Here is a 24715-nt window from a genome sequence, read left to right as displayed (position 1 = left end):
ATGATATTTACCCCCAGAGTGAGGCTGGATCCTGTTTTGTTCCCAACTACTCTACAGCTTACTCCCAGCAATCTTGAAAATGACATAATCTCTCTCAGACAATATATGTGAGTGGGAAAATGAAAAGTTGCAGATGTTTTCCATTTCAATGGAATTTAACAAACCTTCTCTTTGTATACTAATTGAGATTCATTCCTACAAACTTCCTAAACTCACTACAACCTAAGAACTGATATGTTTTCCTGGTCATTGTACAACTATGATAATATCTGCCTTTAGGAAGGATGTCGTTCGATTTAAGATATTTGCAAATAAAAATTTTAAAAAATGTATTACTGAAAATAAATAATATATCCTAGGTTAATTCATTTGTCAAATATCACCCAGACCAGAAATCTTAGACAGGAATCCCATCTATGAAAAATAATATAAGTACACACTAAGTTTTATTTCCTGTAACACCAGATTGATCTGTTTAAGCCTAGTGATGGTAAAAAGTGCTCATATTATGCATTCCAGGGAGCCCAGGAGCCCTGTCTCAGTGGCCAGGCCAATCAACGTAGCTCTATTTGCAATTGCAAGACGTCATGAGGCAGCGTATAAGGAGGGTACCTTTCTGGATCTAATGACCACACACTCTTTTGTAAACCCTAGGAGCCACTTTTAAAATACTATTGAGAGAATACATCTGCCAATTTTTATACGACACCGTCACAAATCTTGAATAGTTTGAAGGGGTAGCTCTTGAGTCCTAAGATATTTATTTTGGTGTCCAAATCTGGATGAAGCCCTTGTTCTAAATTTGTTGGGCAATTTTGAGGCCTGGCTCTACAAGTTATGCAGATGGATGTATCCTTAGGCAGCCTGGTAACCTGCCAGTCTCTCCAGAGACCCATCAAAAGTCCAAGTGCATCCAAAAACTAGTTTAGGAATGACACAAGAGTACCCTGCCTGACTTCTAGCATTCTCTTTTGGTAATATAAATGCAGAAATGGTGAGGGGGTAACAATTGTCCCAAGGTAATCATAGAATTGATCATATAATGCATGGAGTTGAATATTAGTTTTTAATTGATCAAAGCCCATTTGTCCACCTACAACTAGATTTTTTCTGATAAATATTAGTAATCTTCGAAAGTTAGAGATAAATGAGAAGACAGATCTTCCTCCTCCCCGACTGTTGAAAGAAAGCAAGTTTCAGACAGAGTTCTGTCTCACAGGCAGATATTTAGTAGTAAGCAGGTATGAAATTGGGACACAAACCCTTGTGTATGCATGAACAGTCCCTTGGGTGTTCTGACAAACATTAAATGAAAAGTTCACCCCAGGGCAAATGTGACATTATTTTAGCTAACTATGTTAATCTGAGTCATGTGACCAAAAACCTGCTGGAATCTCGCTAAACACAGGACCATTTGGGAATGAAACCTAGATTCTTAATTCTATGATGAGGGATGAAGAGCTCACTCTAGATTGTTATATTCTATTCATGCAACTTTCTCCACATTTCAGCTCGTTATCTTTAACACCATCCATTTCACCAAAGAGAGATAATCTTTAATATTTGTTTAAAAAAAATAGGAAAGCCTAACGTTGGAGAGACATGAAGTTAGCTGAAACTTATAGTAGCCATATCTGGAATATGTCTTTTAAATTACATGCTAGCTAACTTTCTCTGGATTGTATACTAATGATTAAAACATCTGACAATTCCTAGGATATAGACTTAAACTAACATTATTGAAATAGAAACATTTTAATAGCTCAAAAGGATAGTAAGGATTTAGAGGATTTTTGTTTGTTTATTTAAAATTTGTATAAATTATTTAGTAAGCTCTTCTAGTTTTATTTCAAACATAATCTAATATCTTAATCTGTATAACTCTAAAAACTTTAAATTCAGGGTAAACAACATTGACAGTTATTAAGAATTAAAATAGTTACACCTCTAGCCCATTTGTTCTCCACATCTCATCTAATTCCTTAAAAAGACTGCAGTATAGATAAAAGAACAAAAATTTTGAAGTCAGATCTAAAGTCAAATCCCAATTTTTCCACTTCCTCATTGTGTAAATTGAACAACTTGCTAAAGCAAAATTCGCTTCCTCATCTGTTAAATGAGATAATATCTATGTCATGGAGTAGTTGTGAGGATTACACGGATAAAACATGTGTTTTTGGTACATATGAGATAGCCACTAAATATAAATTATCACAATGTTTATTATCAGGAGGGTTTTGAAAATAAAAATAAAATGTTAGGTTTTTAAATTATTTAAATAGGTGGCAGAGTACGATCTATAGCTCAAAACCCTTGAAAGTCCAATACTATTCTTTGTCCTGAGTGTGGACATTAATGTCCTGTATTTGTAAAGGGAAGTAAGGCAGAAAAGCTATTCAGGCTCTGACTGTAGATCATTCATGTTATTAGTCTTTTTTCCAGCTCTAACTGCCTTCCTCTTAAAAATGTTGTAATTGTTATTAGTATTTTACCTATCAGAACTGTAGTATATTAATAATTATACCAATGAGAAGAAAGGAGAAGTTATGTAATGTAGGAAGTAAGCGTTTTTGTTATTGTGGTTGTGGTGTTGATTTATTCCATATTGTTCTATCTCACTGAGTGCAGAAAATGAAATTTAGGCCTCATATGCAAAGTTTTGGGCTTTATTTCTTCTCTTAATATATAGATCAATACCACACACCTCTACCCTGCAGGTATAAAAAAAAAAAAAAACAAAAAACAACTCTCTGAGAAAACTTCCTTGAGGACAGTTCTTCAATACTCTCAGAGTGAAAGACAGAAAATAAAAATGTTAGTCTATTGATTTACCAGCAGGGCTTACAGGGCCGTGTCTAACAACAGTTTGTTTTAAAAGACTGTAATCACCTCCTGAGGAAGCTCAGAACCTAATCTGTTAAAATCATTTTCACATCTTCAAAAGGGCAGGTGTTTGCTACTTATTCTCATTAACCTGATGAGGAATATTTTGACTTTGTGCTTTTGTTTTAACTGCATTGAGAAACTAGAGCTACCAATATGCTTCAGTACAAAACAGTTATGAAGGTCATTTTAGCAGTGAATGAAATAATTACTAACATCTATACTGTAATTCACACTTTATAAAAATTATCTAAGCAGGATATATAGCTGCTGTTATAGATTAGTTGCAAATATTTTGAAGGTGATATTTACTTTTCTTCATGAAAGAAGTTCAAACAAAATGATTATATAATTGAATTTGACAGAAGAATGGAAATGCATTTTTTCTATGTGAATTTATCTGAAGGTAACGAAAAATAATAGGAATAATGCTTTCTTTATCCATTCTTAAGGGGCTAAAAATAAGTTTGCCATTTTATTTTGTTTGTGGTGATCAGCCATTTCTTGAAATGACTCCTGGTGCAATAATTACTCTCTTAAAGACAAGAGTGTGACTGGGGGTGGGTTCCTAATTTACCCAACACACACCTGCTTGCTCTGGCTGTGGATGACTCACAGAACCACACACTCTCAGAGAAGATCTTAAAGATGTTCTCCTAGTCCAGACTCAAGTTTGCTGTTTAAATTGTCTCTGTAGTATAACTTTCAAATTATCCCCCAACCTCTCCAGTGATAGAGAACATATTGCTTGGTGGGATACCACCAAGCCCCTGGAGAATAACAGGGTACTAGGCAAATAATACCTGACTTAGGAATCAAAAGATCTGGGGTAGAATGCTGACTGGCTTTTACAAGTGTGGGTTGCCTTTGAACTTAACATTCCTTTCCTGATCTATAAAATGGGCAAGTTGAGTTCAGAGATATTGTGAAGAAATTATTCAGCTTAAATGGTTCTGTCATGTCAATATCTTCAAAACTTCATTGGTCTAAATTTTCTAGGAGCAAAGGCAAAGGCATTGCCACAGTGAGAGTTTTCTAAACTCTGTCATCATCTAGCTTCTTCTATCCTTTGCAATTCCTACAAACCAGAAATTAGAACTACTGTCGAGGTAAGTATAACATTAGTAATGCTGGGTAATACATCGCATCATATCTGAAAACTCATTTTCTAGTTGATCAACCATTAGTGGTACTAAGATTAAACATTGTCCTCAAAGGGGCTCAAAAACTGATTGCTTTATTGTAGTTATTTTTTCCTCTTTGCACATCAGAGATATTTAGAAAAGGGTTACATTTGCAGCTTTTCATGTTTTTCATCAATCATTCATGTAGTTGTTTCAGATGATAATTTTTACCTGAATTAGTAGTATCATTAGGAGTTCCAAAATGATGATTATGTAATCCAATAACTTATTATAAATTTTAGTTGGCCTTCTTCTCTATTACTCTTTTATGGAACCTTATAAGTTTCCTTATAGACTCTATTCCACTATATCCAGTATCACTGCTTGTTTTTAGAACAGTATTGAACAGCCTATGCACATATTAACATTTAACCTGTAGTGAATCCAGATTTCTTTATTTTACTTATACTCAGCTAATCATTCCACAATATTTTCAGTTACATCATCTCTCCTCCAGCTCAGTTTAGTCAATGCACATATTACAAAGGAAGTTCATTCTTCATTGTTTGCTTCTATTAGGCAGCACTAGGGCTCAAAGCGTGTAGAGAACGTCATCCTCACTCTCAGTGCCCAAAATGAAGTTGCCATTTAGTGCATGACACAATTTGTTTCCTAAAATGTATGCTTGTAGCTTTTTTGTAACAATATCCATCTCTAAAGCAGAAATTGTCTCTCACCTGGTAATGTCTCCAGACTTATGTATCACACATTTATTTCTAGGCCACAGATTTTGGTTTTTGTTTTTCAGTCAAACTGCCTATATTTTAAAGATTAAATTGCCTATTTAGTATCTTTCCTTTCAATAGACATATTTTATACCATAATAGACATTGAAGAAAGACTTCAGGGCATATGTTAATGTAAAATTTTAAAGTCAATTTTATTTTATCTCTAATTCATCTGATTAGTCACCTAATCAAATATAAATATGTTAAGTAGTTATACAATGCACAGATTATTTCATTAGTTTCCAGCCAAATTTTTATATGACGAAGACTTTTTTATGTAGACCTAATTGCTTTCAATTATGTAGAAGGTTTAAGGCATCAATACATTCAAAATACTCGAATGTCTCATTTTTCTTGGTTTTGTGTGAGAATAGGTTGTTTTCATTTCCACTGAAATAGTTAATAGGGTTAACCAGAGTTAATAAGAAATGTTTAAGTGTTTCAAATGTTGGCTTTTTGACAAATGTTTTCTCAATTTAAACTGTTAAAACTTTATAATCATACAAAACCCACCTTGTCCTTTTAAACTACACAGATTAGTTTCTTCTTTTTCCAAATTACATTTAATCATTTTCATGAAAATATATTAACAAAAATTATCTCTTTTACTACTTGTTTCAAAATATTTGCTAAGAAGCCAAAATATTAAATCATAGAGACAAATTTAGGGTAGGAGACTGTGTGCTGGGTCAAAAGAATTAAAGTTTTATTTAACAGAAACGGCTTTCTTCCCTTAAGGCCACAGGACAAATGTTAAGTTGCAATTGGTGTTCCCTTAGCATTTTTCTGGAATTTCAAAAACAAGATTGTATGCTTCTCATAAAAAGCTGACTTTCTCATTGGGAACATTTTAATTATCCCAAATGAGTTAATAAGCATTTAAGTGAAAAGGGTTGAGAAGGCAGCCTGTCACAATTTATGGCAAGTATTTTTTTAAAAAGAAAAACATAAACAAGTAACAACAATTTCGAAAATGTCTTAAGCATTGACATTCTCACAACCTGTTTTGAAGGCCAAGATAATTGGTTTTAGAAGAAATGACATCATTATGCAAGCATTTTCCTATTTCTGATTTAATGAGAGTACAAAATCATAAAAATGGAATCCATTCTTACCACAGTTTAAATACTGTTTTCTCAATTTTATGGCCATTCTCTGTTTCCATTGGCTGGAAGAAATGGATGTGTTGAGCTGAACAGTCCACAAGACTATCGGAACTATAAAATATGGCCAGGCACGGAGGCTCATACCTGTAATCGCAGCACTTTGGGAAGCCAAGGTGGGCGGATTGCTTGAGCTCCAGAGTTCGAGACCAGCCTGGACAACATAGTGAAACCTCCTCTCTACAAAAAAGACAAAAAAATTAGCCGGGCACAGTACCACATGCCTGGAGTCTTAGCTACTTGGCAGGACTGAGGCAGGAGGATCAGCACTCAATGCACTCCAGCCTGGGTGACAAAGTGAGACCCTGTCTAAAATAAAAAGAAAAACAAAAACAAAAGAAAAACAAAAATGAAAATTATAAAATGTAATTATAGGATAGTTTATATTTGGAAATTTTGAAATATTTGAGATGAAAGTAAATTTCTTCAATAAACATAAATATTTTCATCTAAACTTCTTAGATCTATAAGATGCCAAGAGCATATAAATAGCTATAATGGCGCTGCTTCCTCCCAAGAAACACTGCAGTTTTGCTTTTTTATAAAATATAATCATCTGGGCACGGTGACTCACGCCTGTAATCCCAGCACTTTGGGAGTCTGAGGAGGGTGGATCACAAGGTCAGGAGATCGAGACCATCCTGGCTGACATGGTGAAACCCCATCTCTACTAAAAATATAAAAACCTAGCCAGGTATGGTGGCACACATCTATAGTCCCAGCTACTTGGGAGGCTGAGGCAGGGAACTGCTTGAACCTGGGAGGCGGAGGATGCAGTGAACCGAGATCATGCCACTGCACTCCAGTCTGGGCAACTGAGTGAGACTTCATCTCAAAAAAAAAAAAAAAGAAAGAAAGAAAAATATATATGTATATATACATATATATACACACATATATATTCAAAGCTCAGTAAATGTAATGAGTATCTTAATTAAAAACAAAACTCAAATATTCTCATCCTCTATCCACCTGTGTGGGCAGAATTCTAATACAATGATCAGAGAGCATATCTAAGACTTTGGCAACAGCAATTGGAATGCTAGTAAACTTACTGTTATATGACAGAAAGTGTGTAGCTTTGGAGTTAGCCAGATGTGATTCGTGTCCTAAAATTTCTACTTACTACTTCAGGTAAATTACTGATTTTTAAACGTGTGTCGTAACCATTCTTATATCTACCTCACTCAATCATTTGAAGACTAAATGAACTTATGTTTGCAGAGGAAATGAAGAAACTAAATTTGGGTTTTCATATATAGTTTAAGTAGGGAAATGCCAAGACTGAGAATAAACTTCTAGCTTTGGAAGTGCAAGAAATGGTGAAACTGTAAGAATGCTGGAAGAAAAAATAAAAATATGTAATTAATTTGATATTAAGAGAAAGGTGGTGAATAGTACACAGCTTTTTGAATCTCCAGTGAATGAGAGATGTAATTTTCTGCTTCTGCCTTCTCTGTGCTCATGCTAATTAAGCTAGAAAGTTGAGCAAGTCTGTCTTTCCAATAAAGGGCTGAGTTGTGCCAGAACTAGAATATTCTGGGATCAATCTTATTAAAAGATGTTTTGTAACACTGACTAAATTTGAAAACATTTCTCAATAGCACATCTGAAGGATACTGATGTTTGTAAAAAACAAATGAAAAATATGTGTTATTACACCATTTTCTTAGAAACCTTGTATCCAATAGTTCATGTACATCAGAATGAATTGGCCTAGAGTTCTCTTCGTTTTATACTTTTCTTTGCTTATTATAAGAAAAATACAATTGACCCTTGAACAGCACAGGTTGAACTGCATGGATCCACTTATACGTGGATTTTTTTTAGTAAATATATCGAAATTTTTTGAGATTTGTAATAATTTGATAATACTTACAAATAAACTGTGTAGTGTCAAAATGTTTTAAAAAATTAAGAAAAAGTTAGTATGTCATTTCTGTAAAATTGTAACTGCATAACATCAACCATACTATATACTGTTCTACTATTATAATTTCAAGCCACCTCCTGTTGCTATTGGAGTGAGATCGAGTGTTGTGTCTGCTTGAAACACCCTGTGATGATAATCATCTCTATATGAGCAGTTAGTCTCTCCACCAAATTGCATATTTCAGTAAAACATAATCTCCCACATTTCTTGTGTTTTTTTCTTCACATTTAGTGCAATACCATGAACATTGAACAACACTGTGAGACCCATGTAAAGTGACACTAATGATGCTTGAAGTGCTCCCAATAATCAAAGAAAAGTCATGACATTACAATAAAAATCGATTTGCTGCGTATGTACCATGGGTTGAGGTCTATAGTTGTGGTTTTCTACCATTTCAAGATTAATGAATCCAGCATAAAGACCACTGTTAAAAAAAAAAAAAAAAAAAAAAAAAGGAAAGAAAATTTATGAAACTATTGCTGCAGCTATGTTAGCAGGCACAAAAACCTTGCCCTTTGGCTGAAATACCTTTGTATCATATATTGAACATGCGTATTTCATGTTGGTGCAGGATTTCTGTAAGTAAGGCATAACTATGGACTTTAATATAATTCAACAAAAAGCAAAGTTACTGTATAACAACTTAAAGCAAAAGTAAGGTGAAGGATCTAAAGCTGGAGAACTTAATATCTGCGAAGGATAGTTTGGTAATTTTAAAGAGAGGTTGGACTCAAAAAATGTCAAGATAACAGGAGAAGCAGCTGCTGCCAACCAAGAGGCAGCAGAAAAGTTTCCAGATGCCGTTAAGAAAATCATCAAGGAGAAAGAATCTCTGCCTGAACAGATTTTTAATATAGACAAATGTGCCCTATTCTGCAAAAATTTCCACAAAGGACATTTTTTAGTTGTAGGAAAGAGAAGCAAGCACTAGGATTTAAGACAGAAAGACTTAAAAACTCTATTGTTTTGTGTAAATTCAGTCAGATTTATAATCAGGACTGCCCTTCTCGATAAAGCTGCAAATTCTTGAGCCCTAAAAGGAAAAGATAAACACGAGCTGCCAATATTTTGGTTGTACAATAAGAAAACCTAAACAAAGAAAGCCCTTTTAAATATTATATTTCATAAAAAGTGCTTTTTCTGAAATATTAGATTGGTGCAAAAATAATTTTATGGTGCAAATTATCAATGGATCTGTTACTTTTGCAACCTAATTTTCTATTAGGTTGGTGCAAAAGTAACAGATCCATTGATGATTTGTCCCTGAAGTCAGAAAATACCTTGCCACTAAGAGACTGACATTTACAGTTCTTTTGATATTGGACAATGGCCCTGGTCACTCAGAACCCCAAGAGTTCAACAACAAAGGTAGGTGAAGGTGTCTGCTTACCCCCAAAAACAATGTTTCTAATTCAATCTCTGGATCAGCGGGCAATAAGGATCTTTAAGGCTTATTATACACAGTACTATATGGAAAAAAAATATCAACGCTATGGAAGAGAACCCAAATAGAGACAACATCATGAAAGTCTAGAAGGATTACACCATTGAAGATGTCATCACTGTTACAGGAAAGTTGTGAAAGTCATCAAGCCTGAAACAATAAATTCCTGCTGAAGAAAACTGTGCCCAGATGTTGTACATGACTTCACAGGATTTGTGACAGAGATAATAAAGAAAATCATGAAAGACACTGTGCATATGGCAAAAATGGTGGGTGACAAAAGGTTTCAAGATACAGATCTTGGATAAATTCAAGAGCTAATAGACACCACACCAGATGAATTAACACAAGACGACTTGATGTAAATGAGTGATTGTGAACCAATGCCCAAGGATGAGGAAGAAGACTTAGAAGAAGCAGTGTGCGAAAACAAATTGGCATTAGACAATCTGGCAAAAGGATTGCAATGATTCAACTCTTCTTTTGACATCTTCTATGACATGAACCCTTCTATGATATGGACACTGAAACAAAAACAAATGGTAGAAAAATGAATGATGCTGTATGGAAACATTTTTAGGGAAATAGAAAAGCAAATTGGTCAGACAGAAAACAATGTATTTCTGTAAAGTTACATCAAGTGTGCCTGCCTATCCGGCTTCCCCTTCCCCCTCTTCCACCTCTTCTGACTCTTGTACTTTAGAAGTGCAAGAGACAACAAAACCAACTCCTCCACTTTTTCCTTCTCCTCAGCCTGCTTGGCACCTAGACAATGAGGATGAAAACCTTTATAATGATCCAGTTTCACTTAATGAATAGTAAATATATTTTCTCTTCCTTGAATTTTTTAATAACATTTTCTTCTGTCTAGCATACTTTATTGTAAAAATAAAGTCTGTAATATACATAACATACAAAATGTGTATGGAGTTGTTTATGTTATCAGTAAAGCTTACTGTCAACAGTAGGCCATTACTAACAAGTTTTAGGGAGTCAAAACTTATACATGGATTTTCATTTCTGTGCTTTTTTTTGTTTCTTTGATTGGTTGGGTATTTTATCAGCTAATGGTTCTTTATTCATTTTTTTCATAGTTTCAACTTTTATTTTAGATTCAAGTGGTGCATGTGCAAGTTCATTACATGTCACCTGATGCTGAGGTTTGGGATGTGAATGATTCCATCACCCATATAATGAGCATAGTACCCAACAGTTAGTTTTCGAACCTTATCCACTTCCTCATTCCTCCTTCTAGCAGTCCCCAGTTTCTGTTGCTGCCATTTTTATGTCCACGAGTACACAACGTTTAGCTCCCATTTATAAGTGAGAATATGTGGTATTTGGTTTTATGTTTCCAAGTTAATTCACCTAAGATGACAGCGTCCCCCTGCATCCAGTTTGCTGACAAGGACATGATGTAATTCTTTTCTATGGCTGCATAGTATTCCATGCTGTACATGTAGCATATTTTCTTAATCCAATCCACATTAATGAGCACCTAGGTTGATTCCATGTCATTACTATTATGAATACTGCTGCAATGAATATGCAAGTGTATACATCTTTTTGGTAGAATGATTTGTTTTCTTTGATATATACCCAGTAATGGGATTCCTGAAGTCTAATGGCAGTTCTCTTTAAATTCTTTAGGAAATCTCCAAACTTCTTTCCATAGTGGGTGAACTAGTTTACATTCTCACCAACAGTTTATAAGCATTACCTTTTCTCTACAACCTCACTAGCATCTGTTTGTTTTGGTTTTTGTTTTGTTTTTTGACTTTTTAATAATAGCCACTCTGACTGGTGTGAAATGACATCTCATTGTAGTTTTGATTTGCATTTCTCTGATGACTAGAGATGTTAAGCCATCTTTTTATGTTTCAGGCTGCTATTAATAGTATGTCTTCTCTTGAGAACTGTCTGTTCATGTCTTGTGTATACCTTTTAATGGAATTATTTGTATTTTGCTTGTTGAAATATTTAAGCTCCTTATAGATTCTGGATATTAGACTTTTATCCAATGATACTTTGCAAATATTTTCTCCCATTCTGTAGGTTGTCTGTTTACTCCCTTGATAGTTTCTTTTGCTGTGCAGAAGCTCTTTAGTTTAATTGGGTCCCACTTATCATTTTTTTATTTTGTTGCAATTGCTTTTCAGTATTTAGACAACAATTCTTTTCCAAGGCCAATGTCCAGAATGGTGTTTCCTAGGTTTACTTCTAGGATTCTTATCATTTGAGGTCTTACATGTAAATGTTTAATCCATCTTAAGTTAATTTTTGTAGATGATAGAAGGTAAGGGTCCAGTTTCATTTTGCTATGTATATCTCACCAGCTATCCCAGCACCATTAATTAAATGGGAATTCCTTTCTCTATTTCTTATTTTTGTCAACTTGCTCAAAGATCAGATGGCTGTAGGAATGTGACTTTATTTCTGAGTTCTCTATTCTGTTCCATTGGTCTATGTGTCTGTTTTTGTAGCAGTACTGTGCTGTTTGGGTTACTGTAGCCTTATAATATAGTTTGACACCAGGTAATATGATGCCTCCAGCTTTCTTCTTTTTGCTTAGGATTGCCTTGGTTATTCAGGCTCTTTTTTGGTTCCATGCGAATTTTAGAATAGATTTTCTAATTATGTGAAAGATGACATTGCAAGTTTAATGAAATAGTATTAAATTTGTAGATCACTTTGGGCAGTATAGACCGTTTTAATGATTTTGATTCTTCCTATCCATGAGCATAGAATGTTTTCATTTGTTTGTGTCATGTACAGTTTCTGTTAGCAGTGTTTTGTCATTCTGCTTGTAGAGGTCTTTTACCTCCTTGGTTAGATGTATTCCTAACTATTGTGTGTGTGTGTGACTATTTTAAATGAGATCGTGTTCTTGATTTTGCTCTCAGTTTGAATATTATTGGTGTATGGAAATGCCACTGATATTTTTACATTGATTTTGTATCCTAAAACTTCACTGAAGTCGTTTATCAGTTCCAGGAGCCTTTTGGCAGAGTCTTTGGGGTTTTCTCAGTATAGAGTCATGTTATCACTGAAGATAGAGAGTTTGCCTTCTTTTTTTCCTATCTGGATGCGTTTTATTTCTTTCTTTTGTCTGATTGCTCTGGCTAGGACTTCAAGGACTATGTTGAATATGAGTAGGGAGAATGGGCATCCTTATCTTGTTCCAATTATCAAGAGAAATGCTCGTTCACTTTTGCCCATCCAGTATGATGTCTGTGAGTTTGTCATAGATGGCTCTCAGTATTTTGAGGTATGTACTTTCCTAGTTTCTTGAGGGTTTTTATCATGAAAGAATGTTGGATTTTATCAAAGACTTTTTCTACATCTATTGAGACTATCATATGGATTTTGTTTTAAATTCTCTTTATGTGGTGAATCTCGTTTATTGATTTCTGCATGTTGAGCCAACTTTACGTAAGAAGAAATAAGCCTACTTGATAATGGTGAATTAACTTTTTGATGCACTTCTGGGTTTGATTTGCTACTATTTTGTTGAAGATTTTTATGTTTATGTCCTTCAGGGATATTGGGGGATATTGGCTTATTGTTTTCATTTTGTGCTGCATCTTTGCCAGGTTTTGGTGTCAGGGTGATTCTGACTTCCTAGAATGAGTTAGGGAGGAGTCCCTTCTCCTAAATTTTTTTGAATAGTTTAAGCAGAATTGGTACTAGCTCTTCTTTGTATGCCTGACAGAATTCAGCTGTGAATCTATCTGGTCTGAAGGTTTTTTTTTGGTTGGTAAGTTTTTTACTACTGGTTCAGTTTTGGAACTTAATGTTGGTCTATTCAGGGCTTCAGTTTCTTTCTGATTTAATCTTTGGAGATTGTGTGTTTCCAGGAAATTATAAATTCCAGAAATTTATATATGTCCTCTAGATTTTCTATTTTTGTGTGTGTCTTAGTCCATTCTTGCTTTGCTCTAAAGAAATATCTGAGGTGGGTGATTTACAAAGAAAGAAACAATTAATTGGCTCATAGTTCTGCAGAATATATGGAAAACACATGTCAGTATCTGCTTGGCTTCTGGTGAGGCCTTGGGGAGCTTTCAGCCATGGTCAAAGGAGAAGGGGGAGCCATCGTATCTTATGGTGAGAGTGGGAGCAAGAGAGGGCAGGAGGTGCCACACTCTTTTAAACAATGAGATTTCACATGAACTCAGAGTGAGAACACACTCACCACAAGGACAACACTAAGGTATTCATGAGGGATTTTCCCCCATGACCTAATCTTCTACGAGGCCCCACCTGCTGAGGATTCCATTTCAACATGGGATTTAGCAGGAACAAACATCCACAGGATATCAGAGTGCTTAGAAGTGTTTGTAACAGTCTATGAGGATTTTTTTTGTGTTTCTGTGCCATCGGTTGTAATTCCCTTTGTCATTTCTGATTGTGCTTATTTGGATCTTCACTCTTTTTTCTTTGTTAATCTGGCTATCAGTCTATCAATTTTCTTTATCTTTTCAGAAAATCAACTTTTGGTTTTGCTGATTCTTTCCATGGAATTTTGTGTCTCAATTTTATTCAGTTATGCTCTGATTTTAGTTATTTATTTTCTTCTGCTAGCTTTGGGATTCATTTGTTCTTACTTTTCTATTTCCTTTAAGTGTACTGTTATATTGTTAATTTGAGATCTTTTTAACTTTTTGATATAGATAATTAGTGCTATAATTTTCCTCCTAACACTTCTTATCTGCATCCTAGAGATTTTGCTATGTGTGCCTCTGTTTTCTTTTATTTCAAATATTCTTTTTCTGACTTAGTTTTGTTGTTTACCCAAAAGTTATTCAGGACCAAGTTGTTTAATTGCCAGACAATTGTGTGGTTTGGGGAGATTTTCTTTGTATTGATTGCTATGTTTATTCCTTGGTGGTCTGAGAGTATGGTTAGTATGATTTAAAGTTTTTTAATTTATTGAAACTTGCTTTATGACTGAAAATGTGGTCAATCTTGGATTACGTTCTATGTGTAGATGAGAATAATGTATATTCTGTGGTTGATGGGTGGGGTATTCTATAGATGTCCATTCATTTCAATTGGTTCAAGTGTTGAAATTAAGAACAGAATTTCTATGTTAGTTTTCTGCCTTGACGATCTGTCTAATGCTGTCAGTTGGGTGTTGAAGTTTTCCACTATTATTGTGTGTCTGAGACTTTTCATAGATCTAGAAGTTGCTGTTGTATGAATCTGAGTCCTTCAATGTTGGTTGTATATAAGTTTAGGATAGCTAAATTTTCTTATTAAATTGAACTCTTAATCATTATCATTATGTAATTTCCTTCTTTATCCTTTTTTACTGTATAAAGTCTGTTTTATCTGATATAATAGTGACCTTTGCTCCTTTTTGTATTCCATTTGCATGATAGCTCCTTCCCGAACCTTTTATTTTAAGGCTATATGTTTCATTACATGTGAAATGGTCTCTCGAAGGTAACAAATGAAAGGGTCTTTATATACACACACACACACACACACACACACACACACACACACACACAAACTTCCAACTCTGTGCCTTTTAAGTGGGGCATTTAAACCATTTATATTTAAAAGGTTATTGTTGACATAGGAGGATTTCATCCTACTATGAAGTTGTTAGCTGGTTGCTTTGTAGTTTCTATTTGGCTGGTTGCTTTGCAGTTTCTATTGTTCGCTTGCTTTATAGTGTCTGTGAGCTATGTACTTAATTGAGTTTTTGTGGAAACATGTATCATTCTTTTTTTCTATGCTTAGAAATCTCTTAAAGATCTCTCATAAGGCTGGTCTAGTGGTAACAAATTCCCTTTGTGCTTGCTTCTCTGGACAAGCTTTAGTTCTTTTATGAAGATGGGATATGAAATTCTTGGTTAGAATTCTTTTCTTTAAGAATGTTGAAAACAGGCTTTCAGTCTCTTGGATTGTAAGGTTACGTGGATTGTAAGGTTGCTGTTGAGAAGTATGCTGTTAGCTTGATGGGGTTCCCTTTGTACATAATCTGGCCTTTTCCTCTAGCTATCTTTAAGAATTTTTCTTTTGTGTTAACCTTGGACAATCTGGTGACTATATGCCTTGGTGATGTTTGTCTTGTATAATATTTCTTGTATCTGAATGTTTACCTCCCTAGCAAAATTAGGAAAATTCTCTTGGATTATTTCCTCAAACATATTTTTCAGGTTGTTTACTTTTTCTCCTTCTCTCTCAGAAATGCCAATAATTCATAGGTTTGTTGCTTTATATAATCCAATGTTTCTTGAAGAATTTCTTCATTTTTAAAACTATTTTTTTTCTTAGTTTTGTCTGATTGGGTTAGTTGGAAAGACCAGTGTTTGAGTTCTGAAAATTTTTTTCTTCTATTTGGTCCAGTCTATTGAGAAAGTTTCTAGTTGAATTTTTTTTTTTTTTTTTTTTTTTTTTTTTTTTTTTTTTTTTTTTTTTTGAGACGGAGTCTGGCTCTGTCGCCCAGGCTGGAGTGCAGTGGCCGGATCTCAGCTCACTGCAAGCTCCGCCTCCTGGGTTTACGCCATTCTCCTGCCTCAGCCTCCCGAGTAGCTGGGACTACAGGCGCCCGCCACCTCGCCCGGCTAGTTTTTTGTACTTTTTAGTAGAGAAGGGGTTTCACCGTGTTAGCCAGGATGGTCTCGATCTCCTGACCTCGTGATCCGCCCGTCTCGGCCTTCCAAAGTGCTGGGATTACAGGCTTGAGCCACCGCGCCCGGCCTCTAGTTGAATTTTGAAGTTCCTTAAATGAGTTTTTCAATTCCATGAAGTCTAACTGATTTCTTTGAAATATCTTTATCTCTTCATTCATTTCTTGAATAGCTTTAGAAATTTATTTGTGTTAGGCCAGGCATGGTGGCTTACATCTGTAATCCCAGCACTTTGGGAGGCTGAGTTGGGTGGATCACCTGAGGTCAGTAGTTCGATACTCACTTGACCAACATGGTGAAACCACGTCTCTACTAAAAATACAAAAATTTGCTGGGTGTGATGGTGGATGCCTGTAATCTGAGCTACTCAGGAGACTGAGACAGGAGAATTGCTTGAACCTGGGAGGCAGAGGTTGCAGTGAGTTGAGATCATCCCATTGCACTCCAGCCTGGGCAACAGAGCAAGACTCTGTCTCAAAAAAAAAAAAAAAAAAAAAGGGAAAGAAATCTTTTTGTGTTCATTGTTTTGGATCTTGTCAAGCTTCCTTGTAACCTGTGCTTCAAATTCTTATTTTTTAAAATCATAACTATTGAATTAAAACTGACAACAATATAACTTCAAGGGTGTATAATCATTCTACTTCTTTTTTTTTAAGTTCAGGGTACACGTGCAGGTTTGCTATATACGTAAACTTGTGTCATGAGGGTTTGTCATAAAGATTATTGCATCATTCAAGTATTAAACCCAGTACTCATTAATTATTTTTCCTGATCCTCTCCTTCCTCCCACCCTCCACCCTCCAATAGGCCCAGAGTGTGTTTTTCTGTTCTACGTGTCCTTGTAGTCTCATCATTTACCTCCCACTTATAAATGAGGACATGTGGTATATGGTTTTCTGTTCCTGTGTTAGTTCGCTAAGGATAATGGCCTCTAGCTCCATCCATGTTCCTGCAAAGGACATGATCTCATTATTTTTTAATGGCTGTGTAGTATCCCATGGTATATATTACACATTTTCTTTATCCAGTCTATCAATGATGAGCATTTAGGTTGATTCCACATCTTTGCTATTGTGAATAGTGCTGCAGTGAACATACGCATGCATGTGTCTTTAGAATAGAATAATTTATAGTCTTTTCAGATATACCCAGTAATGAGATTGCTAACTCAAATGGTATATCTGTCTTTAGGTCTTTGAGAAATTGCCACACTGTCTTCCACAATGGTTGAACTAATTTACACTCCCACCAGCAATCCTTTTTCTCCACAACCTTGCCAGCATCTTTTATTTATTGACTTTTAATACTAGCCATTCTGACTGGTGTTAGATAGTATCTCACTGTGGTTTTGATTTGCATTTTTCTAATGATAAGCAATGCTGTTAAGAAGGAAATTTATAGCACTGAATGCCCACATAAAAAATTAAAAGGAGCTCATTAACGATCTAACATCACAACTATAAAATCTAGAGAACCAAGAGCAAACAAATACTAAAACCAGCAGAAAACAAGAAATAACCAAAATCAGAAGTGAACTGTAACTGTGAACTGAAGGAGAGAGAGACATGAAAAATCATTGAAAAGGTCAACGAATCCAGGAGGTGTTTTTTTTTTTTTTTAAAGAAACTAAGAAAATAGATTGCTAGCTAGAGTAATAAATAAAAAAGAAAAGATTAAATAAACACAATCAGAAACAACAAAGGGGATAGAAAAACAATCATCAAAGAATATTATGAACACTGCTATGCACATAAACTAGAAAACCTACAAGAAATGAATAAATTGATGAACACATTCACCCTCCAAAGACTGAACCAGGAAGAAATTAAATGCCTAAAAAGACCAATAATGAATTCTGAAATTAAGGCAGTAATAAATAGTCTATTGAACAAAAAAAAAAAAAGCCCAGGAACAGAGGGATTTACAGCTGAATTCCACCAAATGTACAAAGAAGAGCTGAAACCATTCCTACAGAAACTACTCCAGAAAATGGAGGAGGAGGAACTCCTTTCTCATTCATTCTATGAAGCCAGCATCATCCTGATATCAAAACCTGGAAGAGATACAAAAAAAAAAAGGAATGCTTCAGGCCAATATCCTTGATGAACATCAATGCAAAAATCCTTAACAAAATGCTGGCAAAAAAAAATCCAGCAGCACATCAAAAAGCTTATTCACCATAATCAAGCAAGGTTGGTTCAACATATGCAAATCAATAAATGTGATTCATCACATAAACAACTAAAAACAAAAATAACATGATTATCTCAATAGATGCAGAAAACGCGTTCAATAAAATTCATCATTCATTCATGTTCAAAACCCTCAGTAAAGTAGGTATTGAAGGAACGTACCTCAGATATGAAGAACCATCTATGACAAACCCACAGCAAACATCATACTGAATGGACAAAAGCTGGAAGCATTCCCCTTGAAAATCGGCACAAGACAAGGGTGTCCTCTCTCACCAGTCCTATTCAACATAGTATTGGAAGTTCTGGTCAGGGCAATCAGGCAGGAGAAAGAAATAAAGAGCATCCAAATAGGAGGAGAGAAAGTCAGACTATCTCAGTTTGAAGAAGACATGATCCTACATTTAAAGAACCCCATTGTCTCAACCCAAAAGCTTCTTAAAGCTGATAACCCCAGCAAAGTCTCAGGATACAAAATCAGTGTGAAAAAATAATTAGCATTCTTATACACTGACAAGAGTAAAGCCAAGAGCCAAATCAGGAATGAACTCCCATTCACAAATGCCATAAAAAGAATAAAATACCTAAGAATACAACTTACAAGGGAGGTGACAGATCTCTACAAGGAAAACTACAAACCACTGCTCAAAGAAATCAGAGATGACACAAACAAATGGAAAAACATTCCACGCTCATGGATAGGAAGAATCAATATTGTTAAAATGACCATAGTGCTCAAGTGATGTGCAGATTCAATGCTATTCCCATTAAACTACCATTGACATTCTTCACAGAGCTAGAAAAATCCATTTTAAAATTCATATGGAACCAAAAAATAGCTCGAATAGCCAAAACAATCCTAATCAAAAAGAACAAAGCTGGAGGCATCACTCTCCCTGACTTCAAACTATATTACAGGGCTACAGTAACCAAAACAGGATGGTACTGGCACAAAAATAGACACATAGACCAGTGGAACAAAATAGAGAACCGCAAAATAAGACTGCACATCTACAACTATCTGACCTTCAACAAACCTGATAAAAACAAGCAATGCGGAAAGGATTTCCTATTAAATAAATGGTGCTAGGATAACTGGCTAGCTGTATGCAGAATATTAAAACTGGACCCCCTTCTTATATCACATATAAAAATTAACTTAAGATGGAATAAAGACTTAAATATAAAATCCAAAACTATAAAAACCCTGGAAGACAAACTAGGCAATACCATTCAGGACATAGGCACAGGCAAAGATTTCATGACAAAGATGCCAAAAGCAATTGCAATAAAAGCAAAAATTGACCAACAGGGTCTAATTAAACTAAAGGGCTTCTTCACAGCAAAACAAACTATCAATAAACAGACAGCCTATAGAATGGGAGAAAAATTTTGAAAACTATACATCACAAAGGTCTGATATCCAGCCTCAGCCTCTATAAAGAATTTAAACCAATTTACAGGGAAAAAAAAAAAAAAAACCATTAAAAAAAGTGGGCAAAGGAAATGAATGGACACTTTTCAAAAGGAGACACACATGTGACAACAATCATACGAAAAAAAAAGGTTTGAATTCTTTATCTCTCGTGTCTGAGTTTCCATTTTAGTTAGGGACCACTGCAGGAGAGCTAGTGTGGCCTTTGGTGGTGTCACTACACTCAGAATTTTTATGGTGCCATAATTCTTGTGTTGGTTTCTTCTCATCTGGAGATGCTGGCACTTCTGATTTTTGTAATTATTTTTGTACAGGTAGGATGTTTTCTTTTACTTTCTTTCTTCATAAAATTAGTGGTTTTCTGTCTCTTTTTCTTTCCCTTTTCCCCCTCCCTAGGGAGTGTGACTGTAGAGAATGTTGGGTAAGGTCTTTTTGCTTTTGCACTTCTTTTGGCAGGTTTTATACTTATCTGTGCAGTTCAACCTACAAGCCAGTAGATGGTATTTATGAATAAGAACTGGATGGAGCTAATATGGCTGGGTATATACCTGACCCTTGTTTACTGAGAGAAGGTCTCTATTGCCTCAGGCAATGGACTGATCTGTGGAATGCATAGTGGTTTGAGCTCTCTGCTCAGCCCTGGGGAGTGGGGACTATTATGGACAGGTCCAGACCAGGCATGCCCACCTGCAGGACACTTGATGACAGGCACAAGCACTAATGCTGAAGGAGAATCTAGTGGGTGGCCTCCAAGCACCCAGAGGTGCCCCTAGGCGTTGAGCTGATAAATCTTCTCAGCTCCAAGTTCTCTGCATGAGCAGAAAGCGTGGCCTAAACTCTCAATCTAGTAGAGTGGGTTCTCCAGGTACCTGGAGGTCTGCCTGAGTGTGTAGTGCAGAGGGTGCTGCTGCACCACAATCTCTGCTCCAGGATCTCTGCACAAAAAGGGCAGAATGGCTCAAGCTACGAATCTGGGTGAGCAGGCACTTTGAATACCTGGAGATCAGTCTAAGCATGCAACAGAGAGGAACCTGCTGCATCATAATCTATGTCCAGGGCAGGTAGGGTGGCTCAATCTGCTGAACCAGGCAAACAGTTGCTCTGAATGCCTAGAGACTTGCCTGAACATAAAGTGGAGAGAGGCTCCCTGCACCAGGATCTCTGCACAAGGAGGGTGAGGTGGAGCAAGCTGCTGATTCAGGTGAATGGGTGCTCTGAATACTTGGGAATATGCTTGGGCATGGCCTGGAGAGGACTCTCTGCACAAGAAGGATGGGGTGTCTCACATTGCTAGTCAATGTGAATGAGTGCTCCAAATGCTTGGAGATCTTCCTACACATAGAGAGGAGGGGGCCCTGATGCACCATAATCTCTCAGGGGAGCAGTCTGGGACACGCAGCAATGACTCACTTAAAGCAGTTCCAGGTCATCAAGTTGGCCCTGGCTTCAAATCACCCAGCAAAAACTGTAGCTATAGCAGCACTCTTCCCAACCCAGGCCTGAGATGGGGAAGAACGCAATTCCAGTGACTGCTATTGAGGAGCTCTTTATAATTCTGGTTGTGGAGGCCCCTACTCTACTGCAGAGCAAGTGCTCCAATCTCTAGTCTAAGATTGAAATGCCTGGAGGGCCATGCTGCCAGGTCACCAAAGAATGGCTGACTGTATTAACCTGGATTCAAAATGGCATTCTGCTCTTAGTCCTGAGGGTCCAGGGGAAATGCCTGCAGCTTTTCTCACTCTCTTTCCGTCTCAGATCTCCAAGCCTCTCCCCGAAATAGTCCTGGGGCTTGGGAGAAACAAAGTGCTCTCCCTCAGCCTGGGTTGCTCAGATCCCCAGCGGAAAGGTGTCACAGAGGGAGGCTCTGTGCCTCTCACATATACTGGAACTTTTCTCACTTTTATCAGCCAGATGCTGTCAAGAGGGCTGTGTGCCTGCATCTCCTCCCCAGGGTTTGGGGAGTTTTTTCTGATTTTGGTGGATTTCTCTTTTCCTTCTTGAGTTAAAGTTCAGAGAGCTGATTTTTATGCAAAACCTCTAATTTCCATTATAGAATATATATGTACATATATGGATTTTCAGGTGCACAGGAAGTCAATGCCCCTAACCACCACAGTATTCAAGATCCAACTGTACTAAGGTTATAAAAATTGTCATTACTAGGCCTATATAGGTCAATATAACTTTAGAAATCTAAGTCCAGAAAAAGACAGTTTGCCGTTCTAATATTTGTATTATGAAGCTTTTAAAAAGTGTTTATCGATGTACAAACATTTTATCTTTAAGCATTTGATAACATAATAATCTTAGTCTACTTTTTTCCTTTTAGGAAGAAATATATTAGAAAAAGTAATGTTTATTCCTTCATATTTTATATAAATTTAATTTTTATTATTAAATTTTATTATTATATATTAATTTTCACTCACCTATGACATTTTATTCTCAAAAAACCCCAATATATATTAATGGTAATTCCATTCAAAATTTAGTTTCTGTTGGGAACAGGCCCCAAAATCTGGTCATAAACAAAATCTCTACAGCACTGTGATATCTTCCTTATGGCCATGATGCCCACACTGAAGGTTGTGGGTTTACCGGAATGAGGGCAAAGAACACCTGGCCCACCTAGGGAGGAAAGTCACTTAAGGCGTTCCTAAGCCACAAACAACAGCATGAGCAATCTGTACCTTAAGGACATGTTCCTGTTGCAGGTAACTAGCCAGAGCCCATCCCTTTGTTTCATCCCATTCCTTTGTTTCCCATAAGGAATGCTTTTAGTTAATCTATAATCTACAGAAACAATGCTTATCACTGACTTGCTATCAATAAATATGTGGGCAAATCTCTGTTCGTGGCTCTCAGTTTGGAAGGCTGTCAGCCCCCTGATTTCCCACTCCACACTATATTTCTGTGTGTCTTTAATTCCTCTAGCATTGCTGGGTTAGGGTCTCCACTAACCCGAGCTGGTCTCAGCAAGTTTCTTTCCTTATTTTTTAATGGAATAATGAGAGATGTATTGAGAATAAATTCCCCTGAATCTCTTTCATTCTGCTTCTTTGGCCAGTCTTCAGAATGGCCCACTGGTTTGTTACCTCTGATGAAGTCATTTCTTCACTCTTGTTTGATGACTCTTAATAATTATCAAGTGAAAATGAGAAAAACCAAGTATTTTCTAGCCTGTTATCATCTCTAAAGTCCCCCACAGTCTGAAAAACAATAGAGATTTTGTTTAATAACGAGCTCTAGAGTCTTATGTATTGGCCTATATTTTGATGTACTTTCCATAACAATTAGGAGGCAATTTGTAGTCTCAGAAAGCTCTTCAGCAAATGTTTATCTCTGGGGGTTTTTGTTACATCATTTTCAATTAAAAAAATTAAGCAACCCAGCTAATTCTAACATTAAGAACACTATAATTGTGCCCTTCAATACTTCTCCAGTTAGTTACTATCTAAGTGCTCTTTATTTTGATATTGTTTTATAAGATTAAAATTTTGATATATAATCCCAAATACATGTGTTTCTCATTATTTAGCAGGCATTGGGTCATGAGACATAGTTACTTGATCTTTGGGTTATTATTTTTAAGCATTCTCCTGAATTTTCAGACTTCACCCCCTTTCCTTCCATCCTTCCTTACTTTCTTCCTTTTAATCCTATGTAATTACCAAAGTTAAGCAAAATCATTGGTGCCCTTCTTCAGGAAGCCTGAGGCTGGGGTCATTTTCTGCTCTAGCAGGATAATCGCCAGATACAGAAATTCATAAGGAGACAAAATACTCTGACTTACTAACCTTTTAGTCCAGACTTTGCTGCAACTTTTACTAAAAGTGTCTAGATCATTTTCCTTCCTGAATCAATTGCTTGGTTTCGTAACTCTTACTTGGCTCTCAAAATTCTAAAAACAGAATTTTATTTGTCAGGAGGATTATTTTCACATGACTCTCTTACTTGTAGATTAAATTCAGTATGGCCCAAACAAAACTTATCATCCCTTTCCCATTAAACCAATTATTAAAACTCTAATTCACAGCATTATTAGTGAGATCATACTGTTGGTTGTCAAAACTAAACATAAAGATAATAATATTTAATTTTACCCTTTCTCCTACATTTATAGATCTGACTTGGCATAAGTAAAAACAGCAAAAATATAAACATCACCAAATATTAGCCCCTAATGGGCTTCAGGCAAAGTGTAAAGTACATTATGTAAATCATCTCACAACATGCTTATCAAGCAAACATTCACCCCAATTTTGAAGTGAAGTTAAGGCCAGAGAGATTACAATATTTGTTCATAGTCAGTCAGATGGCAAGAGCTGGATTTTTAATTCAAATATATCTGACCATAAATCCATATTCTACCTTTCTAGTTATTTATTTTTTCTGTATATTTCTATTGCCTATTATCCAGTGCAGACCAAATTAACTTTCATTTAAAATGAATATGATAAATGATAGCCTTTATTTATTTATTTATTTATTTATTTATTTATTTATTTATTTTTGAGACGGAGTTTTGCTCTTGTCACCCAGGCTGGAGTGCAATGGCATGATCTTGGCTCAGTGCAACCTCTGCCTCCTAGGTCCAAGAAATTCTCCTGCCTCAGCCTCCCAAGTAACTGGGATTACAGGCACCTGCCACCATGCCCAGCTAATTTTTGTATTTTTAGTAGAGACAAGGTTTCACCATGTTGGCCAGGCTGGTCTCAAACTCTTGACCTCAGGTGATCCACCCACCTTGGCCTCCCAAAGTGCTAGGATTACAGGCATGAGCCACGATGCCTGGCCACCTTTTAATTTTTCTCTATGCTATCAGGCTCTCATACCTCCAGTTTACTCTTCATATTCACATTATTCTGTGAATCATGACACTGATGGGCAGTGTAGGATAGATGGATAGTGGTAAAGTTTAGGATTAAACTATTGCTGTACACTTAATAGACACAGCTGTAGAAGGCTGAGCATGGTGACTCACACCTGTAATCCCAGCACTTTGGGAGGCCAAGGTGGGCAGATCACCTGAGGGCAGGAGTTCGAGACTGGACTAGCCAACATGGTGAAACTCCGTCTCTACTAAAAATACAAAAATTATCACTT

The sequence above is a fragment of the Theropithecus gelada genome, chromosome 5 (genome assembly GCF_003255815.1).
Source record: "Theropithecus gelada isolate Dixy chromosome 5, Tgel_1.0, whole genome shotgun sequence".
Taxonomy (NCBI): Eukaryota; Metazoa; Chordata; class Mammalia; order Primates; family Cercopithecidae; genus Theropithecus; species Theropithecus gelada.
This window is presented reverse-complemented; position numbering follows the sequence as displayed.